At 43.9% G+C, this 13,196-nt stretch overlaps 1 pseudogene; it reads right to left on the bottom strand.

The window, feature by feature from the left end:
* Positions 1–11,293, bottom strand: part of LOC133225744 (katanin p80 WD40 repeat-containing subunit B1-like) — a 30,466-nt pseudogene extending 19,173 nt beyond the window's left edge.
* Between the last annotated feature and the right edge of the window lie 1,903 nt (positions 11,294–13,196).

The following is a 13,196-nucleotide window of genomic DNA, read 5'->3' as shown; positions in this document are numbered from 1 at the left end:
TAGTACAGTAATCTTTTGTCCCAAGGTGAATTTGTGAGCTTCTTCAATATTCACGATGACTGCAGCCACAGCCCTTAGGCATCCGGGCCATCCTTTGCTCGCTTCATCCAGCTGTTTTGAAAAATTTGCCACTACCCTTCTGTAGGGTCCTAGTTTCTGATCAAGGACCCCCAAAGCTATTCCCTGTTTTTCATAATATAGCCAAAACGGTTTAGTCACATAGGAAGTCCCAGAGCTGGAGCTCTCATTAACTCTATATTTTAATTTCTAAAAGCCTCCTCTGCTTTATCAGTCCAGTCCAAAGAGGGAGGGTTTCCCTTCAACAGTTCATACAGGGGTCTTACCAGAACACCATAATCATGGATCCAAAGTCTGCACCATCCAGTCATTACCAGGGATGTCCGGAGCTCCTTGATGGTCGATGGTCTTGGAGTCTGGCAAATGGCTTCTTTTCTAGCAGTTCCAAGTTCTCTCTGTCCTCCTGTTATTTCATATCCTAGGTAGGAAACTCGGGTTTGGATTAGTTGGGCCTTGTTTGGATACCTGATAACCATTCAGTCCCAGAAAATTTAATAATTCCATTGTCCACTGGATACATTCTTCCTTTGTTTCTGTAGCAATTAACAGGTCGTCCACATACTGTAAGAGTCCTCGTCTGAGTAGGTGGCTTCCATGATTCTAGTTCTCATGCTAGCTGATTTCCAAAAATTGCTGTACTGTTTTTTTAACCCTTTAGGTAATACTGTCCAAGTTAATTGAGTTTCCCTTCCTCTGCCAGGATTTTCACATTCCAAAGCAAATAACTTTGGCTTTCTTTGGCCAATGGTAAGCAAAAGAAAGCGTCCTTAAAATCCAGGATGGCAAACCATTTCTGATTATTATTCAATGTAGTCAATAATCATACGAATTAGCTACTACTGGACGAATATCCTCTGCAATTTTGTTGATTGCCCTGAGATTGTGAACCAATCTGTAATTTTTCCCATCATATTTCTTTATTGTCTGGATAGGAGTATTATATTCCAATTCACATTCAATTAATAATCTATATTTTAAAATTTATCAATGATTTTTTTTATTCCCTTTGAACTTCTAATTTTAAGGGATACTGTTTTATTCTAATTGGGCAGGCCCCCCTTTTTATTTCCACTTTAACAGGCAAAGCATTTTTTGCCTTACCTGGAACTTCAGATGCCCATACTCACAGATATACCTGATTAAAGATTTCTTCTATTTCAGGGAGGTCCTCCTTTTTGCTTTTCTGCTGAATTAAAGATAAACTCAAAACTGCAATTAATTAATTGTTTTTAACTCTTAATTCCATTTTGCCTTCTTTAAATGTTGCTTCTCGCCCTAATAAAGATTTTAGAGAATTTGGCACGCATAAAAATTTATGCATCCCTATTTGTTTTCCCAATTTGTACTTTAAAGGTTTCAGAAATAATGTCTCTTTCTACAATGGTGGCCTGGTATTTTAAAAAATGTGCAGGAGATTTATTCCACTCTGCTGTGGAAAAAGAGATACTGTCAGAGCAAGTCATATGGATTCTATCAGAGAGAATGCACTAAGCTCCCTATATGTTTCCTTAAAATCTTGAAATCCACAACAAGCAAGCTAGACGATTCCCTACCTTTGTGGCTTGCTGCAGCTAGTTGAGAGCCTGTCATAGATGTGGCAAAGGGAGGACCCCGTGGGGGTAGGCAGCACAAGAGGCTCATCATCCCCAATTAGCCCATGAGTAATAGAATCCAACTTTGTGACTTTACCGAGATCTACAACAAAGGAAGAGACTGTGCTTTCTGCAAAGCAAATACCTGCAGAGGCAAAAGACCAAGTTTCAGGGTGCACACCCCAAGCCTTTTTCAGGACAGGCATGATGCAGGGACCCTGCAGAATTGTGTTTGAGAATTTCCCAGTTAGGTGCTTTGGCTTTTTCAGTTTGAAGCTGTGAGTGTTTTACAAAAGGCTATAATAAAACTTTTGCCAAGCATAAATATTAGTCAAACCAAGCCCAACTTCTTTCCTCCAGAAGCCAAAGAGACAAAGTGTAGCATGAGGCCAATGAAAGCAAAAGCACACAGTCTTTGTCTGGGCATATGGCAGGCCCTGTCTGCTGACAGTCTGATAGAACCTGTGAGGCCTGCAAGGAGGCGAGAAGATTTTATCTCATGTTTCTAAGCTGCCTGACCCCTCCTCGGGAGCAATGGCTTACCAGCTGGTTGTTGCTGACAGATAAGTCAGCTACTTTTCCCCAGTTTACCAAGAACACATCAAATCAGCACTCTGTCTCCCAGCCATACACACACAGTGAATCCTGAAAGCCACTGTACAAGCAGCAGCCATCTGGGTTGAAGAACACACACCTGGGAGGAAGGCAGGTAGAAAATTAGGTACACACAACCTTCCAACCTTGTCCAGTCCCACAGCAACCCCAGGGCAGTATTTCTGTCTTCACAGAACACCTCCAACTCCATTTCTAACAACAAGCCTACCAATCTGGTGTTCAGATGTACAATCTGGTGGGCCTGGGCAACATCTCCAGCAGCCCAAACTTCCCCCCAGTAAAGTCTTTCAGGAAATCCTCCCTTCACCCATACTTTAGTCTCTGCCTTGGACACTTCAGTAGGAATTTAATATACCTGACAGGAGTAGCCTCCTCTTTAATACAGCTCACCACTTGAAACTTCTCCAAGTCCCAGAACCAAACAGTCCTGTACATGCAATAAAAATCATCACTCATCCCTCTAGAGATCTGCTGTAGGATACAGAATTGAAATGATGCACAAACTGCTAGAATTTTTTTCAGCTTTTGCTGTTGTGCACATATGATGAACCTACACAGAAGGCCAGATGAGCCAAGATCCATGAGTCCAGCCACAGATGCTTAAATGCTCTAATCATGGTTAGGTATTTATTGCTGACCCAAAGCTGAGAAAAGCCTGCTAACTGAGAAGGACTACTTGCTGTTCAGGATGTCAGCTGGATTAGTGACAGGCTTGAGGCTATTGCATTGTTTTCTGGTGCAGTAGAAGGGTCTACCAATTTTGGATGAGAAGGCAAGACCTCCATGCTCTGCACATCACAGATGTGCTGCTGGCTAGATGTCAGACTCTTGCAACGGCACATTTGAGTTCTGTGACATTCCTATTTTCCACATTGCTAAAAGGAAGGGCATCAGGAAAGGGAACAGATTTACACAATCCTCTTCTTTCTCCCTCCCCTTACATACCTGTCAGAGCTGCCAGAAGCCAGAAGGTATTCATTGGGATGGAATTCAACATTTACTGGGCCAGTATGTAAACTCAAACACTAGCTTCCCAGCCACCAGATCCCACAGCTGGAAGAAAGAAAGAGCAGAAAGACTCTTGAAAGGACTTAATGTTAGAGAATTCCAATACATTTCAGGTTTCCTTGTACTGGCAACCTTCTAATGCTTCTTCCCCTCCAAGAACAGATTCAATGATCAGGGAAGGAATACAGTCCCAGTCATTTGAGGCTGCATTTTAATTTTACTTTTTGTTTTCCCCTGGAATTTTCTTCTAAATTTTTCATTTAATTTCTCCTCTAAAAGTTTCTGGTTTATATTTAGAGACTGGCATAAAATAAAGCATTTTCACCTGTCCCCACAGATTATCTTTCAAAAGCAGACAGAAAGCCCAAAGCAATCACTGAAGGAATCCCTCAGCAATTCATTCTTCCTGTGCATTAGTCTCCACTGAAAAAATCTAGAGTGAAACAACTGATCAGGTTTTTTCATGTGAAGCTGAAAACAAAAACCAATCCTTTGCCCACATTCCTCTATACCACACCTGAAACAACTGAAGTCACTGCTTCACTTGATACTTTTCTGAATTCCTTCTCTTGCTCTGCTCAGATGTAACAGCAATTTTCAAACTGATAAACATATGCAATGTATACAATATGAATACAGGCTGACAACATTTGGGCTGTTCAGCCTAGAGAAGAGAAGCTGTGTGAAGACCTCAAAGCAGCCTTCCAGTATCTGAAGGGGGCCTACAAGGATGCTGGAGAGAGGCTCTTCATCAGGGACTGTAGTGATAGGACATGGGGTAATGGGTTCAAACTGAAATGGGGTGAGATTTAGGTTGCATATAAGGAAGAAATTCCTCCCTGTGAGAGTGACGAGACCCTGGCACAGGTTCCCCAGAGCAGCTGTGGCTGCTCTAGTGGAAGGTGTCCCTGCAAGTGTCAGGGGGTTGGAACTGGGTGAGCTTTAATGTCCCTTCCAACCAAAACCATTCTATGATGACACACTCCTACTGAATTCACTGAGCAGAGCAATGTGCTGTGGACAACTCATTCTGCAACATCTGAGACTACCAAGGCCAGTGTTCAGGTATCACAGCTCTCACCATCACCAAAATTTTAATTTTCATGTGCATAGTCCCAAGATGTCTGTTGGATAAGTGCACTGCAATGCACACAGATCTCTTCTGGATGTTGTGGGCCACTAAACATGATCCTCATAAACAGACTGGTCCTTGCAAAGCCACAGGGCTCAACCAGTTTAATCAACTAAAAGTGTTTATGAGTGAGTGCTGGTAATGCCTGGTAAAAGATGGTCCCAGCATACCTATGTGCCGCGAGCACATAAGGAGGTGTCACAATAGATTACCTTTACAGTGTGATTATCAGCAGCAGAGGCTAACCACTTCCCATCAGGACTAAAGCAGAGACATCAAACTGCTTCTGTGTGACCCTGAAATGAGACCAACCAACAGTATTTTTCCCACACACACACCTTTTTTTTCCCTCCCTTCCTTCTGAGGGAATTCTGGCTTTTGTCTTTCAATCCTACACAATATAATAAAATAAAATCAAGTAACTGTTTCACAGAGTCCACAGCTTGCAGAACACTGAACACTCACCCACATTAAATGACTGTAGATATTTCTGGCATCACTTTAAAGTATGATAAATACAGATTCAACTTAATAATAATCGATTTTAAATTACACAGATGTATGTGGTCACATAGAAGCGTCATTCCACTAAATTGGTTTCTAAATTAAATGAATATGCAGCAAGTCCTTTGGGTTGAAAAAGGCCCCAAGAATAGAACCATCTTGAGGCAGTGGGGCCTTGCATGGTAATATCAGTCACAATATAAAGTAACACTCGTGAATCTCTCCATCCCAAACTAAAGCAAACAAAACTAGAGTACATTAACTCTTATGATATCCATTTCATGTTACCATATAGCTCAGAGGCCTGCAGAGGTTTGCCAATCCACTTCACAAATTGTGCAGATCTTATTTTCATACTGGAAAACTAAGAAGTTAATTGTACATAATCACTTTAAGGTTTGTTCACGAGTCCTCAATAGAAATATTTCCCCCCCTCTTCACCTGAAAAATAATTAAGGATTTTACCTTGTACCTGAAGACACAGCTTTTTTTTCTCCTCACATCCCAGAGGTACAGGGAAGAAAAGTAAACAAAAGATATTTAGAGCAGTACATGGGAAGAGTCCTGTCACAATAAGAGCTTTCCCTATAACCAAGCTGATATGACACTACAGAATGAAAACACTGAAGGGGCTCCTGAACCAGTTTGCTTTAGGGGTATTTCCTAACCTAATTCTCCAATCACTTCTATAAGGTATTTCTTACTACAGAATCTCAGTTCCAACAGCATAATGAAGCAGATGCAATCCACAGCAATCAGGACATCTGTGCTTGGTGCCACATTCCACAGCACAGGAGTCACACTCCTGAGCTACTTTTGCAAACACACACACAGATTTCACAAGCAGTCTCAAATCCACCTGCCCACACACATGGAAATGATGATGTGTGCAGCATCAACCAACAGCTTGGCACAAAACATTCTGGCACTCTTGAAAACAAAGATACTGCAAGTAAAGAGGGCAACTTCTAGGGGAAGATGGGTTTTACCTTAATGTTTGTGTGCAAAGAGCCAAATGCCACAATGCTTCCATAAGGATGGAAATCAAGGCTGCAGAGGTTCACTGTGTAACCAAGAGGTTCACTGTGTAACTAAGTAAAGATTGAAGAACTGGGAAAAGAAACAGAGCAGGAAGAAGGAATAGGGAGCAAATATTTAGTAGATCATTTCTCCCCAGACACCATGCAGAAGTTCAGCCATACTATCCTCACCATTAAGTACATGTTAATGCAACATATGTTAGACATGTTACATATTGTTTATTAATCTGCATACATTATTTTATGGAAATGTTTCTGACCTTGCCCTTGCAATACAAAGAAACAGCAATAGAGGGCTAATGTTCAGTTATACTAATGAAAGCCCTGCCCTTAAGTGTGGAAACTACGAATAAAACTCCAGAGGCCTCCATGGTGAAAATAAAACTGAAAAGCCACTCTCTGAGGCAGCTGCCAAGCAGCTTATCTTTCCACTTGTTACAAAGAGAGCAAAATGGGGTAGGAGAAGGGACAACAGTTTTAGCCAGGAAGTGAAAGGGACATTTGATCACCTGCATTATTCACCTGAAGCTATTGGACAAACAGGCTCATTCCCAGGGCTCTGCACTCCCATCCAGGCACAATCCTGACTTCTGTCTCTTCAGTTCCAATACTCTCTCTGGACTCCTTTAATTGCCCCTTTCAAGAAGTATCTGAAAGACTGGGAAAGAATATTTGGGAAGTATGAGACAGCAAAACAATCACAGGGTTTCAGCAAGTCATCAACCAAGTAACACCTCCTGTAATTCTGGAAACCAGAAAGGACCAGTAGAACTGGTACACCACATTTCTGAAAGCAGGGACTCACCTTTGAGGAAGAAAAATTGCATAGATAATATCAAGGGCAACCTCTCTCCATCACCTTTCGCCAGGAACAGCCTGAAGATTCCCCTGGCAGAAATTAAATCCTGAGCCAGAGCTAGAGTGGTCATTTGCACAGACACTAGCTCATAGGTGTGCTAATAAATTCAGCCAGATAGAATCACAGAATAGCTAGGGTTGAAAAGGACCTTAAGATCATTTAGTTCCACCTCCACTACCATGGGCAGGGACACATGACACTAGACTATGTTACCCAAGACTCCATCCAACCTGTCCTTGAACACTACCAAGGATGGAGCATTTATCACTTTCTTTGCCAACCTTGCATCCCACTGCCAAGGATGGAGCAGCCACAGCTTCTATGGGCAACTTGTTCCAGTGTCTCACCACCTTCACAGAGCTTCTTCCTTATATCTATCCTGAACTTCCCCTGTTTAAGTTTAAATCCATTCCCCCTCGTCCTATTGATATAGTCCCTCATGAAGAGCCCCTCTCCAGCGTCCTTGTAGGCACTCTTCAGATATTGGAAGGCTTCTATGAGGTCTCCATGCAGCTCCTCTTCTCCAGGCTGAACAGCCCCAACTTTCTCAGCCTGTCTTCATATGGGAAGTGCTCCAGCACCCATGTCATCCTTGTGACCTTCCTTGGACTTGCTCCAACAGATCCATGTCCTTCTTATTTTGAGTACAAGAGAACTGCACACAGTACTTCAAGTGGGGTCTCACAAGAGCAAAGTAGCAGGATCATCTGTGGCCCAGGATACGATTGGCTTTCTGGGCTGTGAGAGCACACTGCCGGCTCATGTTCATTTTCTCGTCAACCAATACCCCCAAGTCTTTCTCTGCCAAACCTGTAGCTGTGCCTGGGAGTACCCCAAACCAGGTGTAGGACCTTGCACTTGGCTTGTTTGAACTTCACGAGGTTGGCATTGACCCACCTCACAAGCATGTCAAGGTCCTTCTGGATGGCATTCCACCACTCCAGCATATCAACCAAACCACACAGCTTGGTGTCGCTGGCAAACTTGCTGAGGATGCACTCAATCCCACTGCCCATATTGCTGACAAAGATGTTGAACAGGATCAGTCCCAATACTGACCCCAGAGGGATGCTTGTTACCAGTCTCCAAATGGACATTGAGCTGTTGACCACAACGTGGTCGACCACAACATGGCTGGATGGTGTGCGGCCATCCAGCCAATTCTTTATCCACCAAGTGGTCCATCCATCAAATTGATGTCTCTCTAATTTAGAGACAAGGATGTCATGCGAGACAGTGCCTAACACTTCGCACAAGTCCAGATAGATGACATCAACTGCTCTACCCCTGTCCATCAGTTCCTTAGCCCCATCATATAAGGCCAAAAAATTGGTCAGGCATGATTACCCCTTAGTGAAGTCATGATGGCTGTCACCAACCACCTTGTTGTTTTTCATGTGCCTTAGCACGCCTTCCAGAAGAATCTGCTCCAAGATTTTTTTTTAGGTCTTTGTCTGTTTAAATGGCCATACGAGAGAAGAGGAGAAAAATCAGTTGAGGAAAAAAAGAACAGAACTTAAGAATGAGAACAAGGGGTCAGCAAGTGAGGGATTCCTAGACTTATGTAGAACCTAATATACTTAAAACTTCCAATTTTATTTTGGATCCTTTCAAGGTTGACAATTTTAAGCAGAGAGTCTGAATACAAATTCTATATACTAGCTAATCTACATGTGCATGGAAACTCATCTGGAATATAGTTCTCAACACACTTGAGTCAAAACCCTAGAAACTATCTCCTTGGATCTGTCTCCACAGTACATGTACAAATTTCTGCTTGGGTGTGCATACACAGCTCAGTAGGAAGTGCACAAAAGCTCCTTTAAGAGAGATGGAAATTAAGATGAAAGCAATGGCAGGCTCCTGATCCTTCGCACGTTCGGAACCTTCAGGGTTAGCATAGGTATTAAGCATATGGATTGACGATAGCAACCAGGAGGTCCAGGAATTGCTGACAAAAAAGAGATCTACTCATCAAGCACACCTCGCTCAGCCACTCTGCCACGTAAGAAAAGCAGCCTTTCGTCTTGCATGTAGCAAACTCCAACAGAAACTTAGAGACATCCAGAACAAGTGGTGGCTCAACCTAGAAGAAAAGACTCAACTATGTGCAGATTTGGGTGACCACAGAGGATTCTATGAGGCTCTGAAGGCAGTGTATGGACCCACATTCCAGGTGCAAAGCCCCTTACTTGGTGCAGATGGCCAAACGCTTCTTACAGATAAAATCTCCATCCTGAATCGTTGGTCTGAACATTTTCAAACCCTCTTTAGTGCTAATCGTGTAGTCCAAGGCGAAGGAATCCAGCACATTCTGCAACATCCGGTGAAAAATGAATTGGATTTAGCCCCTACCATGGGAGAGACTCTTAAGGCCATACAGCAGGTGAAAACTGGCAAGGCAGCTGGGGTTGACGGAGTCCCACCTGAAATATGGAAGCATGGAGGCCAAGCACTTCACGCTAAATTTCATGAGCTAGTTGTGTGCTGTTGGGAACAAGGCAAAATACCGTCAGACTTTCGTGACGCAATCATCGTCACTCTGTATAAGAAAAAAGGTGTCAAGTCAGACTGCTCAAGCTACTGTGGTATAACTCTGCTCTCCATTGCTGGTAAAATTCTTGCAAGAATACTATTGAACAGACTAGTACCTGCTATCGCAGAAGAACTTCTACCTGAAAGTCAGTGTGGCTTCAGGGCTAATAGAAGTACCACAGACATGGCATTTGTTCTCAGACAACTGCAAGAAAAGTGTAGAGGACAGAATAAAGGGCTATACGTAACTTTCGTTGACCTCACCAAAGCTTTTGATACTGTGAGCATAAAAGGCCTGTGGCTGATCTTAGAACGATTAGGTTGTCCCCCCAAGTTCCTCAAAATTATTATTCTGTTACATGAGGATCAGCAAGGCCAAGTCAGGTATGGCGATGAACTCTCTGAGCCTTTCCCAATAACCAATGGTGTGAAACAAGGTTGCGTTCTCGCACCGACCTTATTCACAATCTTCTTCAGCATGATGCTCCAAAGGGCTACAGCAGACCTCGACGAACAAGACGGCATTTATATTCGATATTGTACCGATGGTAGCCTATTCAATCTAAGGCGACTGAAGGCCCACACTAAGACCCTAAATCATCTTGTCCGTGAACTGCTCTTTGCTGATGATGCCGCCCTTGTTGCCCACACAGAAGCAGCTCTGCAGCATTTAACATCTTGCTTTGCGGAGGCGGCTGAGGTTTTTGGGCTGGAAGTCAGCTTGAAGAAGACAGTAGTCCTCTACCAACCTGCACCGCAAGAAGATTATCGCCATCCCCATATTACCATCGGCGAGTCAGAGCTTAAGACGGTTCAGCAGTTCAGCTATCTGGGAAGCATCATTTCCTCGTATGCCACGATCGACAAAGAGATAGACAACACAATAGCAAAGGCATATAGAGCCTTCGGAAAACTCCATAAAAGAGTCTGGTGTAATAAACACCTGAAGAAAAGTACAAAGATCAGTGTCTATAGAGCCATTGTATTGTCTACTCTTTTATATGGGTCTGAATCATGGGTCATCTACCGTCATCACCTGTGACTCCTGGAACACTTTCATCAGCGCTGCCTCCATACAATTCTAAACATCCATTGGACTGACTATGTGTCTAATGTCACTGTCCTCGAACAGGCAGGGGTCACCAGCATCGAGGCCATATTGCTGAAATTGCAGCTGCGCTGGGCAGGGCACATCTCTAGAATGAAGGATCACCGCCTCCCCAAGATCGTGTTTTATGGTGAACTTGCCACCGGTAGCCGCAAGAGAGGTGCCCCAAAGAAGAGATACAAGGACTCCCTGAAACAATACCTTAGCCTTGGCCATATTGACTACCATCAGTGGTCCACCTTGGCCTCCAATCGGGAGACTTGGAGGCACACCATACATAATGCCGCTGACTCCTTTGAGAGCTCACGAAGAACTAGTCTCGAGGAGAAAAGACAACGCAGGAAGAATCACGCCCCACCTGTTTCACCCAAGAAGACCTTCTGCTGTGCTTTTTGTAGCCGGAATTGCCTATCCCACATTGGCCTTCTTAGTCATGAGCACGCTTGTAGTAAGCGTGGTTAAAGCCCTTCCCAAATCTTCGTTCGCGAAGTCAAGCCATGATGATGATGAGTATAAAAAGCATGCATTAACAGAACTCATGGAAACATACTTTTGGCAGCTTCCAGGTCCCAAACTCGAAGGGACCCTGATTGGGACCCTGCAACAATGAGTTTCTTATTCATATTGACCTGTAGTCTCTCAATGGGTAATATATGGCCTGTCAAACTCCGCAAAGAAAACAAGTCACCCACCATCAACAGCTACAGACACAGCCCTGTCCACAATGGCATTGTTCATGTATTTATCCATGAGTTGGAACCACCTGGCTGTGCCACTGCTCCTGTTTCCACATCAGCTACCAGCATGGTAGAACACCCTGAAGACCAGATCTCACCTGACAAAGGGGAGATTGAGATGAGATCTTAGGAAGAAGTTCTTCCCTGTGAGGGTGGTGAGGTGTTGGCACAGGTTGCCCAGAGAAGCTGTGGCTGCCCCATCCCTGTCAGCGTTCAAGGCCAGGTTGGACAGGGCTTGGAGCAACATGGTCTACTGGAAGGTGCCCCTGCCTGTGGCAGGGGGTTGGAACTGGATGAGTTCCCTTCCAACCCAAATCATTCCATGATTCTATGACCACCACTGCATATAGCACCATGCATGTATCTTCCTGTCCTGGTTTTAGCAGTAGCAGTCATTTTTCTCTTTCTTGGTAGCTGGTGCAGTGCTGTGTTTTGACTTTCGGGCTGGGAACAGAGATGAAAAAAATGATGTTTTGGTTTGGCCAAGGACTTTGTGAGCCTCATGCTCTGCCAGGGCGGAGGGAAGCTGGGAGGAAGCAGAGATAGGACACCTGACCCAAACTGACCAAAGAGGTATTCCATACCACATCACGTCATGCCCAGGAAGTAACTGGGAGTTACCCGGAAGGGCTAGGAGGGCCTGCAGGGTTGGAGGAAGGATCGGCCGGTGCTTGGTCGGGCTGGGGGGGGTGAATTCTCGGTCGCCTGGTGATGAGGTGTTGTATTCTCTTTCCTTGTTATTTCCTTTATCATTACTATTATTGGTGGCAGCAGTAGTGATTTGTGTTATACCTTAGTTACTAAACTGTTCTTATCTCAACCCGTGGGAGTTGCATTCTTTTTTGATTCTCCTCTCCGTCCCTCCAGGAGTAGGGGGAGGGCAAGAAGGAGGGGGGAGTAAGTGGACAAGCTGTCTGGCTGGGTTCAAACCACGACACTTCCACATCATCTCACTTTATAGGGCACACTGACAAACTTTGAAAGGATGCATTAACAGAGACACGGGTATTTAAGCATTAGGTGCGGATGCCCAGACAATGTTGACACACACATTATAACAATTATGCTGTGCAAGCACAATGGCACCATGTATGCTCTAAATGAGTCAAAGTGTCATGAACCAGTTACAAAGTCAAAGCAAGAGCACAAGCAGGGCTACTTTGAAACTTTCCCATAAGCAAGGAGCCACAGTGTTGCTGCCAGAAGTGGGTGTCACATTGATAACGTGGTACTATTACTGAAGTATAACTTGAGACATAAGATAGTATTTCACATGTATGCAGTTCCTTTCATCCTCCAGCATCTATAAGCTTCCAAATTAGGCATTTTGAAAAGGCCAGTATTTAATTAGAACACAAAAATATTTAAAATGAGCTTTAGAAAACCAATACCACTACTCAGATTTTTTACTTGTCAATTAAGCTATATTCTATGCTTTATTCCATTCTCAAACAGGTCTTTTTAAATAGCTAAGCTAGCTCTGTGCCTCACACACACATACAGAGGGAACGCACTGGGAACACCAGTTGGAAGCTGCCTGTTCTGATGGGACTTTCTTAGGATTTCATGTGCAACTGAAATCCTCTACATACTCTACTGCTGCAGCTGTCACTGCTTAGTAAGAAAGAGAGCTCAAACTTTAATCAAGTCGTAACACTACTTGAAAAGTTCCTCTTCTCCCTCTTCCCCAACACGTAAACATCTGAAATCCTAATATGAAGACTAAAAATTAATTTCAGAGTACAAAATATAAAAATCAAGATTCTTTTGGTATACAAGAATGGCACAAGCCCTCAGCAGCTCCAGTTAGACTCTGCCTCTCAGAAACACCTTTTCAAGAATGGCCAAGAAGGTGGGTGGTGTGCTGGCGCTGGGGGTTGCAATTTTGCGGCTCTCCTGAGGGTAGTGGGGTGGGTGTTGTTGCATTTTGGTTGTCGGGGGGGGGAGGGGGCGGCTGCAATGGCCCCTTAGCCCAAAGCTTCCGTAGG

The sequence above is a fragment of the Neopsephotus bourkii genome, unplaced genomic scaffold (genome assembly GCF_033783945.1).
Source record: "Neopsephotus bourkii isolate Nb327-2 ecotype Australia unplaced genomic scaffold, CSIRO-AGI_Nbou_v1 NB_1766, whole genome shotgun sequence".
Taxonomy (NCBI): Eukaryota; Metazoa; Chordata; class Aves; order Psittaciformes; family Psittacidae; genus Neopsephotus; species Neopsephotus bourkii.
This window is presented reverse-complemented; position numbering and strand designations above follow the sequence as displayed.